At 40.2% G+C, this 22521-nt stretch overlaps 1 protein-coding gene and 1 long non-coding RNA gene across 2 annotated transcripts in view; one reads left to right on the top strand and one right to left on the bottom strand.

Annotated features, from left to right (window-relative positions):
* Positions 1-10895, top strand: part of LOC118494689 — a 10962-nt gene extending 67 nt beyond the window's left edge. Inside the window, exons 2-3 of the long non-coding RNA XR_004896818.1 lie at positions 1466-1471; positions 10696-10895. This is a non-coding gene — a long non-coding RNA (uncharacterized LOC118494689). The remainder of the gene's footprint in view (positions 1-1465; positions 1472-10695) is intronic.
* The window catches only part of adarb2 (adenosine deaminase RNA specific B2 (inactive)), a 302664-nt gene that overhangs the window by 247743 nt on the left and 32400 nt on the right, over positions 1-22521 (bottom strand). The window lies entirely within an intron of this gene.

Here is a 22521-nt window from a genome sequence, read left to right as displayed (position 1 = left end):
CGCATTGCCAAACCTCATTCTAAAAGGCTTCTCCTTCCATTGTTTTTTTCAATACAGAACTTGCTTTACACTGCAATAAGTACACGGGAAGTACTGGAGTTTATGCACCGATCCGATACCACGTAATAAAACCCTAAAGAAAATCTACGTTAAAGTAGTTTATTTATGTTATTTTTCCGTTATAACTGACTGTCAAACTGCATAATAAAAGAAAGTTCTGTGGCATTCGTTGTTTGTGTTTGTTCATGTTTCAACAAAGTCAAAACCATATCCATACAGGGATAGTAGTATACAGTTGTTAAAACATAATAAAATATATGACACACTGGTATCGGCTCGGTACTCGGTATCGGCCGATACGCAAGTTCAGGTATCGGAATCGGTATCGGGAAGCAAAAAATGGTATCGGACCACCTCTAATACGTACAAGTACATCACTGCTCCCCCTATAATTGTACAGGTCTGGCGAGCCGCCAGGCCAACGGGAACCCCCGCCAGGCCAGAATAGTTTTTTTTTAATGCCAAAAATAATGCCAAACTTCCATTGTGTTTCTCCTATATTCATTCAACATCGCATTGCAACTGCCTGTGGTTAGTTCACATCTTTAACAGAAGTCAGTTGAAACACGTCAGTACCCTAATGGTTACAAAACAAGCTCGGCAACGAACAACACACTAACACGCGGAGGGATTCTTTGGTTTTAGCTTTACCGTTTTGCCTTTGTTGTTCTCTGTGAAGATTGCCGGAAGTGGTGTAATGTAGCGTTTTACATGGAGAGAGCACTGAGGCTGATTCGTTTTTTTTTTTTTTTTTTTAAATAGCCTTGTAAATGCTACATTGCTTGTAAGGAAATAACGGGAGTAACGGGCGAACCAGTTTCAAAGTATTTTCTTTGTAAATAAGTGCTGTGTGGTGAAACCAGTACATCACAATGTGAAAAGTGTTAAATTGAGTAACGGAATTGGTTGTGGTGGGGATAATTAATCAATTAAATACTGAATATCAGGTCTGCTGACTTTCAGTCAAACTACTCACTTAACTACTCTTACTACTGCCATTTTTTTGTTAATCTCACTCAGTCAACATTCAAACACTTAGTAAATCAACTCATAGTGTTGCCTTCAGCCTGCCAGCAGCTCTTGGACTTCCCGGCTCAGCAGTGTGAACTTCATCCGGGCGTCTCACTCATTAGCAGGCTAACCTAGGTTGACCATGACAATGTAACAGGCCTGAGATTAGACCAACCTCTTCAAAGGGATGTATGGCGGACAGCGGGGCTGAAAGTGATCAGGCCGCCCTGGACAAGAGGATCACTTTTAATGAGTCTCCTGTCCATCCCACTAACCAGGCAGCTCCACCTAAAGCCTAACCTCCTGTCCCGCTGGGATAAAGACTGATGTTCACCATGGTGGGGAGGAAGAGAAGCAGCTGGGGTTCACTCCAACTCCCCCAACTATTCTTCAGAACTGGGTGCAGCGAGAGCTCTGTGTGGATCGCTGAACATTTGTACAATATGTACTCACAGCTTCACTGCACACCTGCACATGACCTGCAGCATTTTGCAGGTCATTGCACCAGCTCTCTCATTGGTTATTCATTCTGTAAATGTAATTATACACTCATTTATCATGGAACGGGGGCTTAAGGAACAAAATAGGACCAATTTTCAAAATTCATTTTTATCCTCCTACACCATCAAAATGAAAGAAGAGGAACACGGCCATTCAAATTACAGTCATTAAGCAATCACTATTATAGAAGTATTTTAATTTAATTAAATATACTATTTAATTGCAATGACCATGACTTTTTTGAATCTTTGAGTGCCCCAGTGGCCTCACTTGAGTGACATGGTATCATTACGGTTATAGGCTTTAGCACATAAAAATATCTAGCCTTATCAAGCTTTTTCCATCTATGGTGTGGAATCAAAACTGCTCCCTCACATGGTTTTGCATCATGACTACCCATTCAGCACGGCTCACTATTGCTCTCCATTTTGCTTAAAACAAAGGTTACAACGATAACCAAATTTGCTGTAAGCTAGGCTAACTAGCTTTCTCCTCTCTTAGCCTTGGTCTCAGTTTTTGGCATGTGCTGTCACCAGTTGGGTGATGATTCTACGGGCCTATGGCATTGAATTCAGAAGGCCCACAGCTAATCTCTATAAACAGATATCTGCATATGAACGCAGAATCTGGAGGCAACGTGATAAGACTTTGGTATCGGAAGCGTTCTGGTTTTCGGTTTGTAGTCCGAGGAGTATTAACTAATCGCATTTGTGCAGGCTTTGGTTGAATGCAGGTAAAGAGTCTACGTGGAGCGCAAAAGAGGGCGAAACGCATTGGCCAAAATGCAATCTCGGAACCCATTGGCTATTGTCTGACGACTGCATTCATATGCAGATATCTGTTAATAGAGATTAATTGTCGCCTGGACCTAAAACACCTGCAAAAAGTATCGCCTTGGACTGTAAACAATGACCAGCACACAGATGAGGCAGTCATGGCCCGGATATCCGTTATGACTTATCTGGATATCCGCTGGCTACACCGGAACCTCAAAAGTATTGGCTAATGCCCCCAGAGGCTAATAGAGGAGACACACCAGCCCGATAATCGGCCGTCGGACCGTCTGGCGAGGTCGGTGACTGGAGTCTGTTCGGTGTGTCCCGTGCCGTCGGCCGTCCGAGGAGCCGTCGGCCTTCATTTGGGTCGACCCGACATGTTCAGTCGGGAGACAGGGCAGTCGGGACTCGCCCGGAAATGGGGAGCGGATGAGCCTCTCAAAATCTGACGAAAATCTTTTAAACTGACCTTTGTTGATCTGAAATGAAGACAGATTCAGCAACTGCACGGCCTATTTCTCGCTTAAAATGTTTTCAGAAACACGTTTCGGTGAACTATTTTAGTACAATATGAGATCGTATTCTGAACAAGCCGCCATGACAGTCTGGCTGTGAATTTCCGGAGAAAAAAGAACCACGTGACGCGTTCGTCCAATCAGCTGCCGGTTTTCATTTTCTGGGAAATAATCAGACTGTTAATGGAAACAATACAGAGCAGCGCCGCCTGCTGCTATGGAGACGTATTACGTTTCGCGTACGCTCAAGTCGGCGTCGCCTCAGTGTGTTCTGAGGCAATTTTTGGACCTCGGGGACCCGACTGATCAGTCCGACTGGCTTTTCTGCCGACGGTCGGCCCGTCTGGTTGGTGTGTCAGGGCCTTAAATCGTAGTCAGCTGATTGTCGATAAGCTAACAGCTATATTGGAGAGGGGACCCAAAAGTTCCTAAGTAAGCCCCTGCTTTGGCAGAAGAACATTGGTTTGATAGCTAAAGTCCAATCTGCACAGATGTTCTCAATGAAAACACATGTTCAAACATGTTTCAATTGGCTGATCAGTGAAAACTATTGTTTAGAGTCCCACTTCCGTCCCCTTGTTCCATTTAAAACATCCATATACTTGTGACCTCTAAGGGATCCTTCAGGTTTTTGCTTCTACCCCCTATATGTTTCTCAACAGCGCCTCATAGTAAAAGGTTTGTGTTGTCATTTTAAGGAGATAACCGGCGGTGCCCTGGTTTATTCCCATTTCCGCTCTCCCACTAAGAATCTTACTGACAGAATATATGGCGTCAGCATGCTCCAAATCTTTGAGCCTTTTAGCCTCTTCTGTAATGCTTACACAGGGAAATTGAACAAGAGGACAGAATGTGCCGCCCAAGAATATTATTGACTGTAGAGCAGAAACTTCATTCTCTAAAGCCTTAAACTTTACTCGACCGTGTGCTCGTTCTCGGAGGAAGTGGAAAGCTGTTTCGTTTAAACCGAAGATTTATATCACTTGCATCAATCCCGTGTTGTTTTGGATTGATTTTTGGTATTCCTCATCCACTGAACACCAAGCAAATTATAGGATGTATACGTAGTTAATATAGAAGTGAAAACACTATTCAGAGAAGGTGATATTGTACAAATTATGCCATTGTGAAAATCATTACTCTTTAACTGAAGATTAGAGGTAATGTTTTCATAATTATGCCTCCTGCAAATGATGGCTGTTCTACTCACTAATTGCGCTTTCCTTCAATTTTACTCATCTGGAATTAAATCATGAAAACGTGTGCCAAGAGTGACCCAAACTCTAACGCGCATACTTCAAATGCAAAAAACAGACGTTAGAATTCCTTTCAAAGCCACATAACCATGAAAGCATTGGTTGTGATTTACTTGGAACATACCAGCGCAAAAAGGAGATCAAAGTACCCCACCAAAAGTTGTGTGAGTGTATTCTTTGAGTTTGGGGTGACTCTGTAACGAGTTTTGAGGAGCAACAAAACATCGTCATCATCCACAAAACATCATAATTGGCCCATTCTGAGTGCAGGGGGCTCTTGGGCCGCTGATGATGATGATGATGATGATGAAGCAGGATCTGCCCTCCTGTTTCATGTTGGCTAATATCCTGCAATTTGCCACCTCACTCCTCTCTTTCTTTCGGAGGACTCTTTGATGCGGTGTCAAATGTCTCCCTCTTCAAAGTGTCCAAGGATGTGGACCGCAGTACCAAAATTGGTTGCATCCATACACTGTTGGACATTGATGGAGGATTATGCTGATGCAAGGTTGTAGCTATGTTTTAATCAGCTCTCAAAACACAAAACAATGTGAGCCTGGCTCAATTTTCAATTTGATGGGATAAAGAGAGAAAAGTTTGTTTTTTTTCGGCTGCACACGGCTGTGAATGTGCCTCATACATAATAGCTTCAAACAGAATCTCTCAAGTTCAAAAACAGTGTCTGATGAGTTAGACTTTATCATACGCTGTGAGACATTTAATCTTTCCATGGGGCTAGCTCTTCTCTTTCCTGCCATTGATTTTGACCATCATAAGCTGTACTGTAGATAATGATCAGAGTCTAATCAGCTGCATTATCAGTATGCCCTTCCCTATCAGAGCTGCCAACACCTAGGGCTGTCCAGTCAAACGTCGCTCTGGTGCACAACTCAATGGTAGACAAACAACCTTGTTTTGATGTGCCAAACACTTGTGAATGAATGTCCTTTCCTGTCTGGTTTTTGTGTTTGGGTGCAGTTATTTTTTTACTTCATTCTTCTTTGTGCACATTTAATTATTTGGATATTGTTAACAATAGATCTGCTGTAGTTATTAACCTTTAAATGTAATTACATTAAATTCAGATTTTCTTTAGCCATGCTAGCTACGTGGCTCTAGGGATGGCAATGTTTGTTGGTCCAATATTATCCATATTGAAATATGTCTGCAACTACTGCATGGATTGCCATGGGATTTTGTACACAAATTCATGGTCCCCAAAGCATGAATCCTCTGACTATTGGTGCTTTCACAAAATATTAACACAATGAGAGTTTTGATAAATAATCAATAATGTGGATACAATGATTAAGTGGGTAAAGTCTAATAATAAAAACAGCTAGAACAGTCTGGTAAGTTCAGAAAATGACATCACTTTACTGTAATGCAGCCTTTAAAACCAGGAAAAGACCACACTTGTGTCATATCACGATATCCAAAATGTAAGACGGTATCGAGCCTCATATATCGATGTCTATACAACATTGATATATTGCCCAGCTCTGCAGTAAAGTATCTTAGCATTACACTGAAACCATGGTTCTCAGACGGCAGTTGCACATCAAAATATCTAGCCTTATCTTTATCCACGCTTTTTCCATCGATAATGTTGAATCAAAAATGCTCCCTCGCATGGTTTTTATGACGCCTTGTAACTTTGGTGACCCCCTTACTTTTCCTCTAGCGCAACCATGGGGTTGCCATCTTTGTTTTTAATGATATATCTCAAATTGGATGGACTGCCATCAACTTTGGTAGACAAATCCAATTTCCCTTCAGTTTGAAAACTAATAACTTTGGTTATCCCCTGACTTTTCATCCAGCGCCATCATCAGGTCAAAACTTTAAATTAGTACAGCATCCAGTGGCTGCAGACTAGTCTCGTTCTCCCACATAATGTTTTCGGTGTGGCCACTGCCAGTGGCCATCGATCGATTCTCGGCAGATCCACCACTGTTTCAGGAAAGCTCCCTAATGTGTGTCCTCTATCAGTAATAACTTCTTCATCCATGTCACCCTATGGTATGCATTATTTCTGCAGCCATTACTAAGAATTCATTATTTAAGTGATTTGCTATCAGCAAAGAGGCAAGCAATTTACTTGTCAAACTACATTACTATGTGCGGTTTGAAATATGACTGGGGAGCTCTGGCCTGGTGCGAACAGAGAACGGGCAGGAGCCGTCCGCTAAATTATAGATGGTAGGCTACATTTCAAATCAGGATGCTGAAACCAGTACATCTCCTATCCTTTCTTTTGAGCTTATTTTGAATCCTTTCAACTAGGGCTGGGTTAAAATAATCAAATCAATCAAATCTCCAATTAAAATTGATCTTTGTTTGAGTGATCGATATCGATTATTAAAATCCCCAAATCAATCTTTTAATATGTTAATTATGTTAATATAATGTTAGTCTTGTACAGTAAAAAGTACTTTAAACAAACTTTTTGGGGGTCAATTCTTAATGTTCACATTTACCGGTTACATTATAAAAAAATATTTGAGGATTGTTTCTTGCTTGTGCAATTTACAGAATAAGTTCTCTGAGAATCTCTTTTATATCCAAGCAAAATTGGAATCGTAACTGAAATTTCATTAACCTAAATGATATTGAATCGAAAATGTAATTGAATTGGGACCTTGTGAATCGGAATCGATTCGGGAAATCATTGGCGACAGCCAGCCCTACTTTCAACTGGATCCATCACTGTCCAGCCTGATTCACAGAGAGGTAAATGAAATTACCGCTTTGTTCATTTGGTGAAACAATGCTTTTTTTGATGGGTACTTACACTGGTATACCTGCCATTAACAGCAATCCATAGGCGCTGTAATTCACGGCAAAGATTACTGCAGAGGCCCAGGAAACTACTTCTTTTTTTTTGTTGTATCTGTCAAGTCTTTAATGCTAATCTACCTCTTCTTGTTACATCAGCTTTTCCCTCCTCAAGACTTCTCTTATTTTCGCTGAAGCGGCTTTGATCCCCCACAGACCCAGGTGATCTCCACCGCACCCTCTTTGGTTAAGTGCTTAGGCTGGATTAGGAGGGATGGATGAGGAAAGAAAGGAAGCAGCCCTAGCTACGCTCTTTTTTTTTACCCATAACACCGTAGGAAAAGGGTGACATCCAACTGTGCAGATTGACAGCTCACAGGACAGCACCCCAGTTCTGCAGACTAATCTTGTCTTCTACCTGGTTCAGTGGGGGGCTTTTCCCCCCCTCGTCTGTCATCTACCTCTTTAGTTTGTGCTTCCTCATCTGCAACCCCACCCTCCCGAGACCCCCACTTTAGAGGATTAAAGGCTCTCTAATTTGATTCATGAGATACATCTAACTCGTTCTCTTCTGGTTAGAGAATAACATTACACTCCCGAGAGAGTCCAAGAGAGAGACTTGGAGAGAAACAGATTATCTAATGGGAGTTTTTTTTTGTTTCTGTGTTGTTAAATGGCTGGCCTGCCTAGGTTGTCTAAATGAGGACTGTCGTTTAGTCCCTGGTGGGGTTATCTTTTTCCTCTCTACCCACGCGCATCGCCCAGGCTCTGTTGGCTGCTACCCACTCGGGAAAACAGGCTAGATGATCCACTGCTGCGTAGCTCCCAGCCAATCTAACACAAACCAAAGAACCTTTCAAAGTTAAACAAATCACCCTTGGGCATTGTGTCCTTCCACATTTGGCTCCAAATCTCAGAGCACAGTAATTTTTGTAGACTGCATAAACAGCTTGGCGCAACACAGAAAGTGAGAAAACAATATTGGACAATAAGCTGGTCTTATTCATCTGTAGGAATATCTGAAAAGGCAACGAGAGAGCACTAAGTTATTTCTCTATAGTGAACATTACTGGTTAGCTCAAATGTGCTCATTCTTATTCGTGGATGCTGTCACAAACTTGGACATTACGAGGTTAATATTAAACATTAAAGTAAAATTGAGTTGGGGTCTAATTTTTGAAATATTTGCCTTCATTTGTATCTGCAATACAAACATTGTTATGTGCTAAGGTCTGGTAATGTGACAGAATCGCTTCAACAAATTCCGATGGCTCAAGAGACACTAGCAGACTGGTTTCAAACAAAGCCCCCAGGTTAACCAAATGTATTTGAAGGAGAAAATAAAGATCAATGGTTATATTATTTCCCAAACTGTCTGGCGTTTACATCCCTCAGTTCACAAACCGGCCTCATGCTTCACCTTTGACCTACCATGCTTAGCGTAGTTACATGTATGCTTGCACACATTTTTCCTATGCAACAAGAGTTTTATGACCGACATTCCAGATACGCTCACTTTTATATAAACGTCTGATATCTCGTGTTTTCTGGCCCGCCAGACTTCGTTGCAGCCATGTCACCGTGTTATTTGTTTGGCAAGTATAGGCTAATGATATAACTAGAAATTGATAAAAAGTCGTAAGATATAGGCAGACCCAAACCGTTTTCAGCAGTGATCCAGAATGAAAATCTGCTTGTGGTGGAGATGTGTTAACAATATGAGTTTTATTTATTTATTTTTTTAAATCTGCGGAAAATATGCGTCTGCAGATTCCGTGTTGCCCTGGATATAGGCTACAAATGAGCTTACACTGTTGTTTGTGGTAAGTAAAGGTGTCGTAGGTAGGATTGTGAAGATCCAGGACTTAGCCTTAAAATTTGAACATCAACAACGTCTCAGTCCCTCCTCCCTTTCTGCTAAAGCCCAAAACTGTCTCCTAAGCCCCTCCCCCCACAAGGGAGAATGAATGCGTGTGCATGAGCAGTGATTGACACGCAGTTAGACTCCCCCCCTGGCCCTGATTGGTGCATCCGAACAGGGAGCGGTGGATTTTTGCAAATCACACTACAGGCTGTAGGTGGTGCCAGAGGAGCCAGATTTTTTATTAAATGACCTGCTTCATGTAGTTTACTGGAACATAGGGTCAGTTTCAGCAAATATGACAGAAAGTTAGTTTTATAAGTCTTACCTACTGCACCTTTAAAGCTGCTGGGGAACTCCTTACTAAGAGCTTTGCAATCTAGAACGTCTTCCTCTGATAATGTTCTAATATCCTCTGATAAGGGCTGCAGATGGGACACCATGCAAACATCATGGTCATCAGCAGAGGCCATCTGCCTCTTCATCATGTATCTTCAAATGTGTCACTAGTGGGCTTTCACAGTGTGCCAGCTTTAGGTAGGTGGAAGTGAGTCAACTGCACCAAATAACAAAGCCCTCTGGGGACTTTTCACATTCATGGTGGATTTTAAAGCTACTTACAAACAATAATTAAAACTGAGAGGCTGTATTACTACATATCGCTCTTTTACGCTGCAGAAGAAATGATGGAAATAATACAATGTTCTGTCAATGTAGTCTCTTTCTTTCTCCCTGCAATCTAGAGCCATAATTATTGTCACGCCATCCACTATATCCAGGTTTCAGGATCAATAACACTTTCACTTTAGACTTGAATAGCTAAAGCAAAGCTTGGATTTCATATGGCATTTTATGATATGTCATAGTGAATCAGTGACAATTGTTAGGTCCACGCATGATATAGATTAAAGTGGTCATTAGGCTAAATGAGGATCCTTGTGCCTCTTCTGCGCCATAGTTAAACGCTCCAAGAGCTCTCAGATCAAAGTTATTTCAGACAGAAATGGCTTGTGATATAATGGGCAGGCTATTAAACGCTATTATCTGACAGCTATTTTTCTGGCTGGGCAAAGCTCTGCATGTGACAGATCAAGAGAGGGGAGAAATGCTATCTTCATTATCGACTGAATTATAGTATGAAAAAAAGTTTTACGATGTGAGTTTAATGCTTGTCATATCATGTGTCTTGATAGGTCTGTATAGGAAATTGTTAGTGCAAAATGTATTGAAGACAGGTTGTGCTTGAGAGGAACAGCACAGACAAGCAGGCACAATTATAAACTTCACTACCTACTCAAATATGTACCTGGAATATAAATGGAATAAGGGAAAGCTGTAAATCCAGGGTTCAACGCTAAGGTTTTTTTTTTCCACTTGTCCAGTCGGGCAAGCAAAAAAAAATATTCTACTTGCCCAGAGTCAATCTATGGCCCCTGGCCCGTATACAATTTTTATTTTTTCAAGTAAAACCGTCAAAAAAAGGTTTGAAAAAAACCATCAAAAGCATCAAGCGCCAACTCAATTCTTGATTGGCCAATGGAATATTCAAATTAAATTATTATGAATGGGCAACTGGGTTGTTAGTTTTAATTGCCCCGGGCCATCGGGCAACCTTTATTGTTAAACCCTGAAATCTGTATTACATACATAGTCAACACCTGTACACGAGGTTAGCATTTAGCAGGAGCATTCACGATCTACCACTGTTGCTTCCTCTTAGCCCCCCTCATGCAATATCACTCCCCTATGCAAAACCCCTCATGGCTGCAATTTTATCTCCCGTATATGACCTACTTCCCATCTTTACATGTTTAACAAACTATTCATGCATTCTGCATCTAGACCTTTTTTTTAGACTGCTGGATATAGCCTAATGATGAATAGAGTAAAGAGCGCTGTCCAGGGTGCTGATCCGTGTTCAGCACTGTCAATTGTAGGTATAGACCGATTATCGGCCCTGGGCCATTATCGGGCCGTTTTATGGCAGTTTGCAGATTATCTGTATCTGCATTTTATTTGCCTGACAACCGATAAAGTTAATGAATTAAACTTGTTCTACTTTGGCTCTGCTACATCTCTGTCCCTCTGCTTCGGTTTCACTCACCACTGAGTCTGACTTCATGTCCCGACCACAACACTATCTAGGGTTGGGTACCTTTCGCATCTGAACCAATATCAGTACAGATACCGGTACCTGAAATTCGGTTCCCGGTACCCAATGGTACTTTTTTCGGTACTTTCCCTCTGTAATTACAAAATAAATATTTCAGTTGTAAACATAATTCCATTTACTTAGAACATTGTTATTTATTTAGAATATTTTACACTGACAGAAATTAAATAAAAATAAAACCCCTCCCTCTCTCCTCCCAAACCCGTCCCTATAATCTATTAAATTGAATAATTATTCAACTTTTATTCTTGTATTTGTATATTATTCTTTTTTAGCCTGTTTTATTTTCATGACCATTTTTACCTGCTCTTTAATGTTTCATGTAAAGCGTTCTGAATTGCCTTGTTGCTGAAAGGTGCTGTAGAAATAAAGTTGCCTTGCCTTACAACCTCAGCCTGTCAGTCAGTCCCCAGGGCATAGAAACCACTGTTGTGCCTGCTTGTCTCACAGGAAGTGTAACGTCACCAGCACTGCGACTGCTTTCGGCTCGCCAGTAATATCACAGCGAACGCTGTGAGCGTGAAGTTATGAAAAACTGTAACCACACTTGAAACCACTTAAATCGGCATTGCCGTGACTCACTGTGACTTCAACAAAACTGTAGAGGCGACGTAGTTTGCTCCGTCCGCACCTCTGTGCGTGCGTGTGTGTCGGAGCTCCGCTCTCTGTCAACATGCAGAGAGGACAGATAAGCTTGCGCTTATGTGCTCTCAGGTACCGAAATTTGACACTGTTTGATTTAAGGTGAACCAATACTCGGTAATACCGACGTGATTCGGTCGGTACCGGTAAAAGTACAGCGTTCGGTACCCAACCCTAACACTATCTGACTATCTTTTACTGGGTATTATGTTGAAAGTTTCTCATTTATTAAAATAAATTTATGTGTTGGAGTTTGTAACATTCCAAAATCTTAATTTTGACTTAAAGATTTTCATTTTCACTGTAAATGCATATCTGCTCCAAATATCGGTTTCATTAACTGCTACTAATCGGTATCGGCCTTGAAAAACCAGAATGGGTCAATCCCAAGTCAATTGTGCCGGTGGGTCCCTGCAGGAGACCCTGTTAAGCTTGTAGTGCATTTTCCACACTTGGATCAGATTTTATATTAAGACTCTCTGCTCTTAATGTGCTCTAACATGTACAGAATCTATACTTGACTTTATAAGCAGTTATTTAATTCCTTGACAGAAATGCTCCATTTAAAACCAAGTAAATTTAAATATATTATTACTATGGGTGTTCCGATCAAGAATCTTTTGGCCCCGATCCGTGTCCTTTGGTGTTGGGTGTCTGCCAATGCTGAGTGTGATTTAGCATTGGCATTGTGATTTTCTTAAATGTTGATTAAATATGTAGTTGGCCTGTCAGCACTAGCAGGCAGAAGTGGACAGATCAGCAGAGTACAGTAAAGAAAAGATTGGCTTTGTTTTAGCCAATCCATTAAAATATCCCCGGATCAACCTCTCTAGTTATTTGTTTACATTTTGGAAACTTCTGTATATACTTGGATTGCATGCTTGTCTGTAGAGATTTTGCATTTTTGCATGTTCTGCTGTGTACTGACTTCAAGATTTTGATGTGCGAGCAAGCAGTCAGAAATAAATATTTGGAAGTTTACCAATTGAACACTTTCTATTTTTTTCTTCTTTACGTTAACAAAAAGTAACAAAACATAATTCTGTATGTTGACCTTTGTCAGGCATGTCCTTCCTGTTCCTGTACTTGAATGTGACTACTCATTAAATGCAGAGGTGGAATGTAGGGCTGCAACTAACGATTATTTTCATAGTCGATTAATCTGTCGATTATTTTCTCGATTAATCGATTAGTTGTTTGATCTATAAAAATGTCAAAACATGGTGAAAAATGTGGATCAGTGTTTCCCAAAGCCTAAGATGACGTCCTCAAATGTCTTGTTTTGTCCAAAACTCAAAGATATTCAGTTTACTGTCACAAAGGAGAGAAGAAACTAGAAGATATTCACATTTAACAAGCTGGAATCAGAGAAATCTTATATTTTTTTTTTTATAAAAAAATGACTCAAACGATTAATCGATTATCAAAATAGTTGGCGATTAATTTAATAGTTGACAACTAATCGATTCATCGTTGCACCTCTAGTGGAATGTAATTAAGTACATTTACTCAAGTACTTAAGTACAAATTTCTTTTCATGCCACTTTCTACTTCTCCGCCACTACATTTCAGAGTAGTTTTTACTCTACTACATTAATCTGACAGCTCTAGTTACTAGTTACTTTAGAAATTAACAATTTTGCTCACAAAACACATAGTAGTAACAGTTTATAAAATGTGATGTTTTATTTTAAATTAAACTACCCAACAATATAAAGGCCTACAAGTCCAGCTGAAATGATTAGACCATTAAACACTTAGTTGAGTGACAGAACTGTTTGGATCGTTTCCAGTTTCTAAAATGTGAGGATTTTTCTGCATTGAGTACTTTTACTTTGAATACTTTTACTTAGTACATTTTCCTAATGGTACTAACATACTTTTACTACCACTACTGTGGTCAAGTAAAAGTCTATTCATGGGACACTTTAAACGCGAGCCCTTAGTCAGATTTTGCTAAAATACACTGAGCTATAAAAACATCTTACAGTGAGTAGAGCAGTTTATCTAGGAAAGAGACCAAAGCAACTCTCCTCTCTCCCTCCCTCAGTGTAAGAATGATTGATCTCTCCATCGGTGATAAGGAGCTCGTCTCCATCATTCGCCTGCTGCCACCTCCGTCCCACTTTCCCTGAGCTATCATAGCAGGCCTGTCTGAGAGGCCCATGATAACGACAGGCCTGGGACATTAAGGTAAATCAATCTCTGCAAGGGAAGGGCTCACACTGTGTGTGTGTGTGTGTGTGTGTGTGTGTGTGTGTGTGTGTGTGTGTGTGTGTGTGTGTGTGTGTGTGTGTGTGTGTTTACACATCTGTGTATTTATTTTTCTGCACCAGCTGACAGGGAGATGTTACAAATACACACAAACATACGCACAAACATTAACATGTGACAAGATATTTGCCTAGATACTAAACCTCAAAACACAGTAGTATTATATAGTCTGACTGAACGGAAAATATACTGTACTACACTATTTTATCAAAAAATGAAATGAGGACGCATGGTTCTGAGTGGAAGCTGTGTCACCATGTTAGCTAGTTAGTAGGGCTGCACGATACGAGGAAAATATGCGCTGACGTTGAATATCGCGATAACGATATTACTTGCGATAAATGAATAGATATTAAAGTGTGCTCAATTCCGCATTTCTGCTGCTCTTAGTATTCTGCTAATTACAACAAATCACTCGTTGAATTTAAAACAAATAAAAGGAAATCATTTCCAACATTTTTTCATTAAACAAACTGAACATTGAATTGAATATAAAAGGCACCACTTAAAAAAAGAATGACAGTTACATTTTTATGTGCAGTTTTCGGTCGATATTTTCTTTCAACTCACACAAAAAAATTTGAGTGCCTATTGCGATATGTTGTAGCCTTTTGCAATGTGTATATTGCGCAAGTTGATATTGCGATGACGCTAAAAAAAAACAATATATTATGCAGCCCTAATAGTTAGCTGACTAACAAACCTACTTACTGCAACTCAATAGTGTGTTAGACTGTAGACCAGGAGTAAAATAAAGACTCTCAAATTGCCGGTGTCAATTGTAATCTACATTTGGGATTACATATGTTTTATTAGATTATTTAGCTTTAGATGTACCAGTCAGTAACTCATAACAGTCTTGTATAAAGTACTTGAAAGCAGTACTTGAGTAAAAGTACAAGCATCTTACCCAGAAAATGACTTTGGGCGAAGTTAAAGTCACCTTTTAGAGCATTCCTCGAGTATTTGATATTTACTGTACTTAAGAATCAAAAGAAACTTTATGACATTAAATGTGCTTAACCATTAGAAGTAAAATTTGATTATGAACTTTATTGTGGCTTCCTTATAGTGAAGCATCATATTCAGGGTTACCACATTTTCTTAAACATCAAATTCAAAGTCTGACAAACAAAAAAACTGAAATTTAGATTTTTTTCGTTCACTCCATCGTACGAAAAGTAACGAGTAACAAAGTTGATGAGGGGAAATGTAATGGAGTAAAAGTGAAAGTTTCCAGATATTTAAATAGCGAAGTCAAGTACAGATACGTGAACATTCTACTTAAATAGGGGTGGGACGAGACACGAGATTGGGTTCACGAGAACGAGACAAGATTTTAACACTATTTTAAAGAAAACTTAAATGATGACATATGACTGGAAAAATAGTCTTTTATTCAATCGAAAGTCTTTCTTACAGACACTTTGATTCTTGTATTTGTATCTTATTGTTTTTGTATTTTCATGACCGTTTTTAATTGCTCTTTAATGTTTCATTGAAGCACTTTAAAATTGCCTCGTTGCTGAAAGGTGCTATAGAAATATAGTTGGCTTGCCTTACAACCTCAGCCTGTCAGTCTGTCACCAGGGCAGAGAGAACATCTGTCTCAGAAGTAAACTTGAACTGCACGGCAATCTCGCCATTATACTGTGCGTGAAGTTTAACCACACTGTGTCCGCTTTACCGGCATTGCCGTGACTCACTGTGACTTCAAGAAACTGCAGAGGCAAATGTAACTTTTCGCGTGTGCGTGCGTGCGTGTCGGAGCTCTCTGTGAGCCCGGCTCTCTGTGAAAGATACAGAGAGGACAGAGAAGCTCACTCTTACACGCTCTCAGGTCCCGAAATTTGGCACCAATTGATTTAATGTGAATTTGTCCTCGGTAGTACTTTTGTAGGCCTACTGATATCGCGAGACAACTTTTAACCTCGACGAGAAATATCGTAACATTTTAATGCCGCGAGATCTCGCGGGTCGAGACCTCGTCACACCTCTATACTTAAGTATTAGTACTTTGTTAGATTACAACACAGAATAACAATGTTAACCATAGCAGATTTTTTTTTTTTTTTTTAAAACGGGTCCTTAATTTAAGACAGAGGTTAGTCTCGCACAATACAGTAACGTGAGTGATATAAATTAGCTGGTTAAACCTCATTTGCTCTTACCAGTGTATCCGTTTTTGCGAAATCCAATTCAAAACCCAATCTATCTATCTATATCTCTCTCTCTCTCTCTCTCTCTCTCTCTCTCTCTCTCTCTCTCTCTCTCTCTCTCTCTCTCTCTCTCTCTATCTATATCTATATATATATATATATATATATATACATACATACATATATACACACTAACTCTAGATCTCGACTTTCAAACTCATCAGAGGCCTCCCGATACGATATCATCGATTTTAAACATACTGCAATATTCTGCGATATATTGCAATTTATTACCTTTTTTTTTCCCAACTTCAAATTTTTCCCCAATTTCAAACTATGTCCCCAAAAGGACACTTGGTCAACATCTGTTTTATCTAAAAAGATACATTTCTCCGTTTGTTCATGTCACTGCAAAATGGGATTGTCAAGCGGACAAACTGACCAACACATATATAATAATAGACCGATACTTGGCGTCCATGTATCGATACAGTATTGCCACGGAAAATATTGCGATACTATGCTGTATTGATCCCCCCCCCCTCCCCACCCCTAGTAGAAGGTACCAGATACACCAGGCCACCACAGAGAGGCTCAGGAGGAGCTTCTACCCTCAGGCCACTAGGATCCTAGCTGAGCTTTGACAGGTTTACCCTCCAGTGCATCAAGCTGTGCAGCCTACACTTTTTCCACTCCATTTCTGCATATACCGTGCATACACCTTAAGAGTGATATTGTATACAGCGTGTGCGTGTGTGTGTGTGTGTGTGTGTGTGTGTGTGTGTGTGTGTGTGTGTGTGTGTGTGTGTGTGTGTGTGTGTGCGTGCATGCGTGTGGGTGCGTGTGTGGCCCAGGTGCTATCAGAGGGAGGATTGCCCCTGACAGGGACGGGTCACCACAAAGCCTGTAATTCATGAGCATTGATGTGATCTCTGAGAGACAGGGGGGAGATGAGTAATTAGACCCTGTCCTTGTGCTTGATTACAGCCTTGTTTCTACATAAACCACTTCTACACAGGGAGGCCACATTCCCATTTCCGCCGTGCTGCCTGGTTATGTTAGCGCTCAGGGAACCCATTTCTTTTTTTCTTTTGACAGCTAAACTACTCTAAAGATATTACATGTGTGCACCTATTCTATCTTTGCATGTTCCTCCTCATCATCTACTTATAGACACCCGTTCTCATCTGATTACAGTAGGAGCTCATCACACCACTGAAAGTGACACAAACACTGACATTTTTTTTTTTTATTGGCCTGGAGAAGTTTTGGCAAGAAAGCTTAAGCATACACATTCTATCAGTTAGGTAAACGGTCTACTTTAAATATCACTAATTGAACTCACAAACACTGTAAACTGTAATTAAGTGAGGGGTAAAACCACCTACGATCAGTTTACCTGCTGACATGAGTCTCGATTAAACACTGTAAAATCAAATTATAGCACAGTAAGTTCTGACCTTGCATTATGACTTGACTGACTTTTTTATACCAGCGGAGCCGCGGGGTGAGCTCGGGAGGATTACGATCTTTACTCGTAAATGATTTTTCCAGTTCGCATTAGCGCTGTGCAAACAAATTTGAATCGCGATTTCAGCTCCTCACAAAACTCACAAAAACAATGTAATCAAACAATCATTTTGCACACTACGTTTCACACCCCTTAGACTAAACTCACTCAGCCAACACTTGCGTTTATAATTTTTATACTATTTATTTTAAGGGGAATTCAAAAAGTTCAACGGGTAAAGGATTAAAGGTGCTCTAAGCGATGTCAGGCGTTTTTTAGGCTACAACATTTTTTGTCACATACAGCAAACATCTCCTCAAGCTAGCTGCCTGTCCTCTGAACACACTGTAAAAAATAAATAAATAAATAAATAAATAAAAAAAAACGCAGTCTCTGTAGACAGCCCAGGCTCCACAAACGGCAACAAAAACAAACTGCGTCAACCTGCACCACTAAACATAACAAACAGTGTTCCAGCCGAGAACAAAGATTTGGGGGTGGGGGTTAGTGCGCGTGCACATGAAGGGGGGGTGTGGGGAGTGGAGGAGAGAGAAGCGTGAAGAGGGAAGTGAGCTAGAGGAGAGCTGTCCTAGACAACGACCACAAGCCTAGCCTCAGTTTTGTTTGACAATGCTTCGAACGTCAACAAGAAGTGACGTCACCCAACATCGCTTAGAGCACCTTTAAGGAAAATTTCAGTTCAAGGTGTTTTACTGTTGATTTGTTGAAGTATTTCACTGTTTTTTAAGTTCTATAAATGCAACATCTTTCCAAAAGTCAATGAGATATTGTGTTAAATAATCGTGATTTCAATACTGACCAAAATAATAGCGATTATGATTTTTTTTCAATAATAGAGCAGCCCTCGTTCGCATACAGTATATCTATTTTCAGGGGTAATTATGAATGAAATACTCGCACTGTAATGCTAATGCATAGCAGTTTCCATAGCATTTTAACTGAAAGGTTGCGCCACCAATCAGTTTTGATCCAATGTGTTGAAATCATTTTTGCTGGATTTACTAGCCTGCCGTGGCATTTTCCTTGCACCCGGTGTCAGTTTTTTTTACTCTTCCCTCCTCGTTTGTGTCTTGTTTGGGGAAGTAAGTAGTAACTAATTTAAATGTGACTGTGGCACCTGCTCACGTCAATTATACATTCATTAATTTTAATAAAAAAATATGATTATTGCTCTGCTGACATGGTAGTACCCCCCATCAGTCTGACAGACACTTTCCCTCTGTTTTCTGACTTTTTAACATGCAACTGCCTTGTAATGTTAGCTTATTCCCCAACATTACAAGGTGCCTCTAGAGATAAGGGTACATTGGCAGGGATTTACGGACATTTCAAAAGCATTGCACATATCCCAACATGATGAGAGACACATATGCATTCCTTTATTTATGGTGCTACATCGTTAGTAAAGATCGGCTTCCTGAACAATAGTGGTCAATCAAGGTATACTAATGTAATGAGCTCCGTGTGGGTGAGATCGCCTTGAAAGTGACCAATCCTATCCTCCTTGGTTTCCACCCCCCCAAAATGTCATATATCAGTTTCATTCGGGCGAGCAGAAATCAACTTTGAGAGGAGAGTTTACCTGGGAGAGCGTGAATGCCCTACAGCGCTCGCAAGGCAGACACTGGCAGGCAGGTGGTGGCTGCTCTCTGCGCATGCTGCTTACAGTAGTTTAATACACACAGGTACCATTCTTTCCTTCGCCCTATGTTTTCGTTCAGGCTCACAGCTGCCTGTATAACTCCAGTGTTTCCCATACATAGGTTCTACTTGGGCACACTGCCCAGGTAGATTGAGACCCGCCCAGGTAGATAAAATCTGAATTACATTTTTTTTTTCTTCAATCAACGATGTATTTTTACAGCGCACAAGCCTTCAGTTGTTCTCTGTGCCCGTATTCATGAACTGTATTTATGGACTTGAGCCCAAAAAAAGCCGTCATTTTATTAAGTTGGCTGTAAAAGTTTTAAGCTTCTATTCAGAGTTGTTTGAATGACAGAAATCTGTTCAGATGAGATCTTAATGAGTGCAACACGGACACGTATAGTAGCCTACAAAACAGAGTGTTTAGGATCCCCAAAACACGTATTAAAACACTTAATCCATGACAAACATATTGAACAAGAATTAACTTTAGATAGCCTTAGTCTTATATGATTTCACAGGAGTTAGGAGGAGACAGTGTTGAGATTTACAATAACATCTAACTGTACGTATGGATCATAGTATAGTTTTATGGTTAAGTTGTTAAACAGATAACGTTTGGGCTCTGGGTAATCAGGTATTTTATCTGCTGAATCATAACATTTGTCAAACCAACCAGATTTTATTGACAAAGCACATCAAAGGCTACACTTGATCTGTATCATCCTTTAGTCTGATTTGTTTAATATGTAAATAGTTATTTATCTGTTAATCTTATGTAGATCATTGTTTTCAATAAAAGAATTATAAACCTTTGTTTGACTAGTTTATTACTGAACCCACCTTCACATCCCGCGCCACCCACCACCATAAGGATTCTCAACCTGTGGGAAACACTGAACTCTAGATTGTTGAATTGGTGCACAAAGAGTCATATCTGCGGGGGTGAAATGACATGATTTGCTCGTGAGCATGTTTTATCGCGCTCACGAGATATGACATAATCCTGACGCCATACGGACCACAGTCTATCCAGATTTCGCCAGGTGCAATTTACTGGTGTGGTGACAAACAGCACACGGGACAGGTAAAAAGCATGAGCACGGTTGAAAGGATATAAACAGTCAGTATCTTACCCCATCTCTCTCAAACTTGATGAACATTGGAGAGCCTCGCAAATTTCCGCAAAGGGATCCATTTGCTACCAACAGCAAATACATCTTGGCACCTTCCTAATACAAATGAAAGGGGAGAAACATCCTGTTTGACGTATTTTAGGACAGGCTATGTGGGTTGTGTTTGAATTTATTCAATCTAAATGCGTGTATTGCATGTTAGTTCAAATTACTTTGAGGATGAATGGATGCAGGTACAACTGAAGATGGCTGTTGCTTGGTGGGAGTGGCTGGCTGGCCGGTGAATAAACTAATGCATGCACTAATGCATCCAACAGCCATTTTTAACATCCACAATGCCAAAAAAAAAAGTCAATTTGCATGATTAAAAATGGACCAGCAGACCCAAAGAGACATCCTGTAATTGTGAAACGTATCTCTGTGATCGTGGTCAATCAATTTAAGTTGAACACCATCACGCCCATTTGTTAATACCTCCCATAAGACCTTTACCAAATACATTTTGACATTAAGCTAATGTCCTGGTCGATCAATATGCATTTCACAGACTGAACAGCAGCTTGATTCAGTGAGTACACAAAACACTGGCTGCCTGCTGGGTGGCAAAGTTTAAATGTGATGAGTACAAAGTATGATTTTCATTATTATTAATCAAATATGGTAATGTATTCTAGTATTTACCAGTAAAGCCAACTTTCCAACTGTTTCCCAGTCGTAGGGAAATATGAGTCTTTGTCGTCGTGCAAAGTCAATCACACACAAAGATGTCACACACTTGAAAACAAGATAGAAAAAAAAAAATCAATATTTGATTATAAAATGTATATTTCTTATCTACGTTACTACTATCGCAACAGAATCGTGTTATCTTCAAAAGCTCAACCTTGACAAGGTTATATGGGATTAACTGATGGTTGCTGCAAGCTGTACTGTTTGAGAGGCAACAGTTTGAGGCCTGGGATATGCTGGGGAAATCTCAGAGCAGAAAAGTGAGTCCTGAAGCGAGGCATTACACCCGTTAGTGTTACATGGAAGCTGTTCAGCAGCCGGTCTTCCTTACTGTCAAGTCTCACCGACGGCCAGTGTCTCAGCGGTGTTGAGGAACGTTACAACAAAACCTTTTCCCCCTGGTGCTGAAAACATCCAAAAAGTGACACTGACATGAAATACATTGTAATGTTGTGGTTTTAGCTTCTGGCTAATGTTAGCTTGCTTGCTAACTGGTCAACTAGCTAGCTACCGATACAAATCAAAATCGAGAAAACGTAATTATGTGGGGGAAACTTCAGCTATTTTACCCGAATATGGATAAAACTGACGTAATGTAAAGTGGATAAAACTCTAATGGATAAACCCACCCGTGAAAAGATATATTTTAATCGGCAATTGGGTTAAACAATGAAATCTACAACTCCCATAATGCCACTTCAGACGTCGTCAAAAGTCCTTGTTTACATCCATTGTTTTGATTGAGAGACCCTTAGCGGCAGAAAAGTACATATTGTGCGTTTAATGTTTTATGTAAAGCGTTTTGAATTGCCTTGTTGCTAAAATGTGCTATAGAAATAAAGTTGCCTTGCCTTACAACCTCAGCCTCTCAGTAGAGGTGTTGAAATTAATAAAATAATCAACGCATCGAATCGTGGGACATGGACGATGCTGCATCGATAATCGGCCGGGCCATAATCGATTATTTCTGTTTACAATTTATTGTAGGCCTAACAACATTTCTGTTTACATATTTTATTATGTTTTACACATTCAGGAAGTGCCATGTGCTCAGTGCTGTAGTTTTATGTATCCACTTTATTTAGTATTAGAGCACTGCAGAATGTTTTGTTTTTGAAGCTTGAAAAGCTATGAATTAAATATCCTATATGGCTTTAATTGAAAAATGTATTTGACGCATCGTGATATCGAATCGAAGACATGATAATCGTAATCGAATGATCAGTAAAGATTCACACCTCTACCTGTCAGTCAGTCAATAGGGAAAAGTGAAGACTGTGGTCTCTGTCTGTCACAGAGGAAGTCTAACGTCAAGCGGTGCAACCGCTTTCGCCTCGCCGTTATATACGCTGTCTGCGTGGAGTTTTGAAAAGTGTAACGACACTTGCAACCGCTTTACCGGCTTTGTCGTGACTCACTGTGACTTTAACAAAGTCGACGTTTCGCTCCGTCCGCACCTCAGCTCTGAGTTTGTG

This window comes from Sander lucioperca, chromosome 1 (genome assembly GCF_008315115.2).
Source record: "Sander lucioperca isolate FBNREF2018 chromosome 1, SLUC_FBN_1.2, whole genome shotgun sequence".
In the NCBI taxonomy this organism is placed as follows: Eukaryota; Metazoa; Chordata; class Actinopteri; order Perciformes; family Percidae; genus Sander; species Sander lucioperca.
This window is presented reverse-complemented; position numbering and strand designations above follow the sequence as displayed.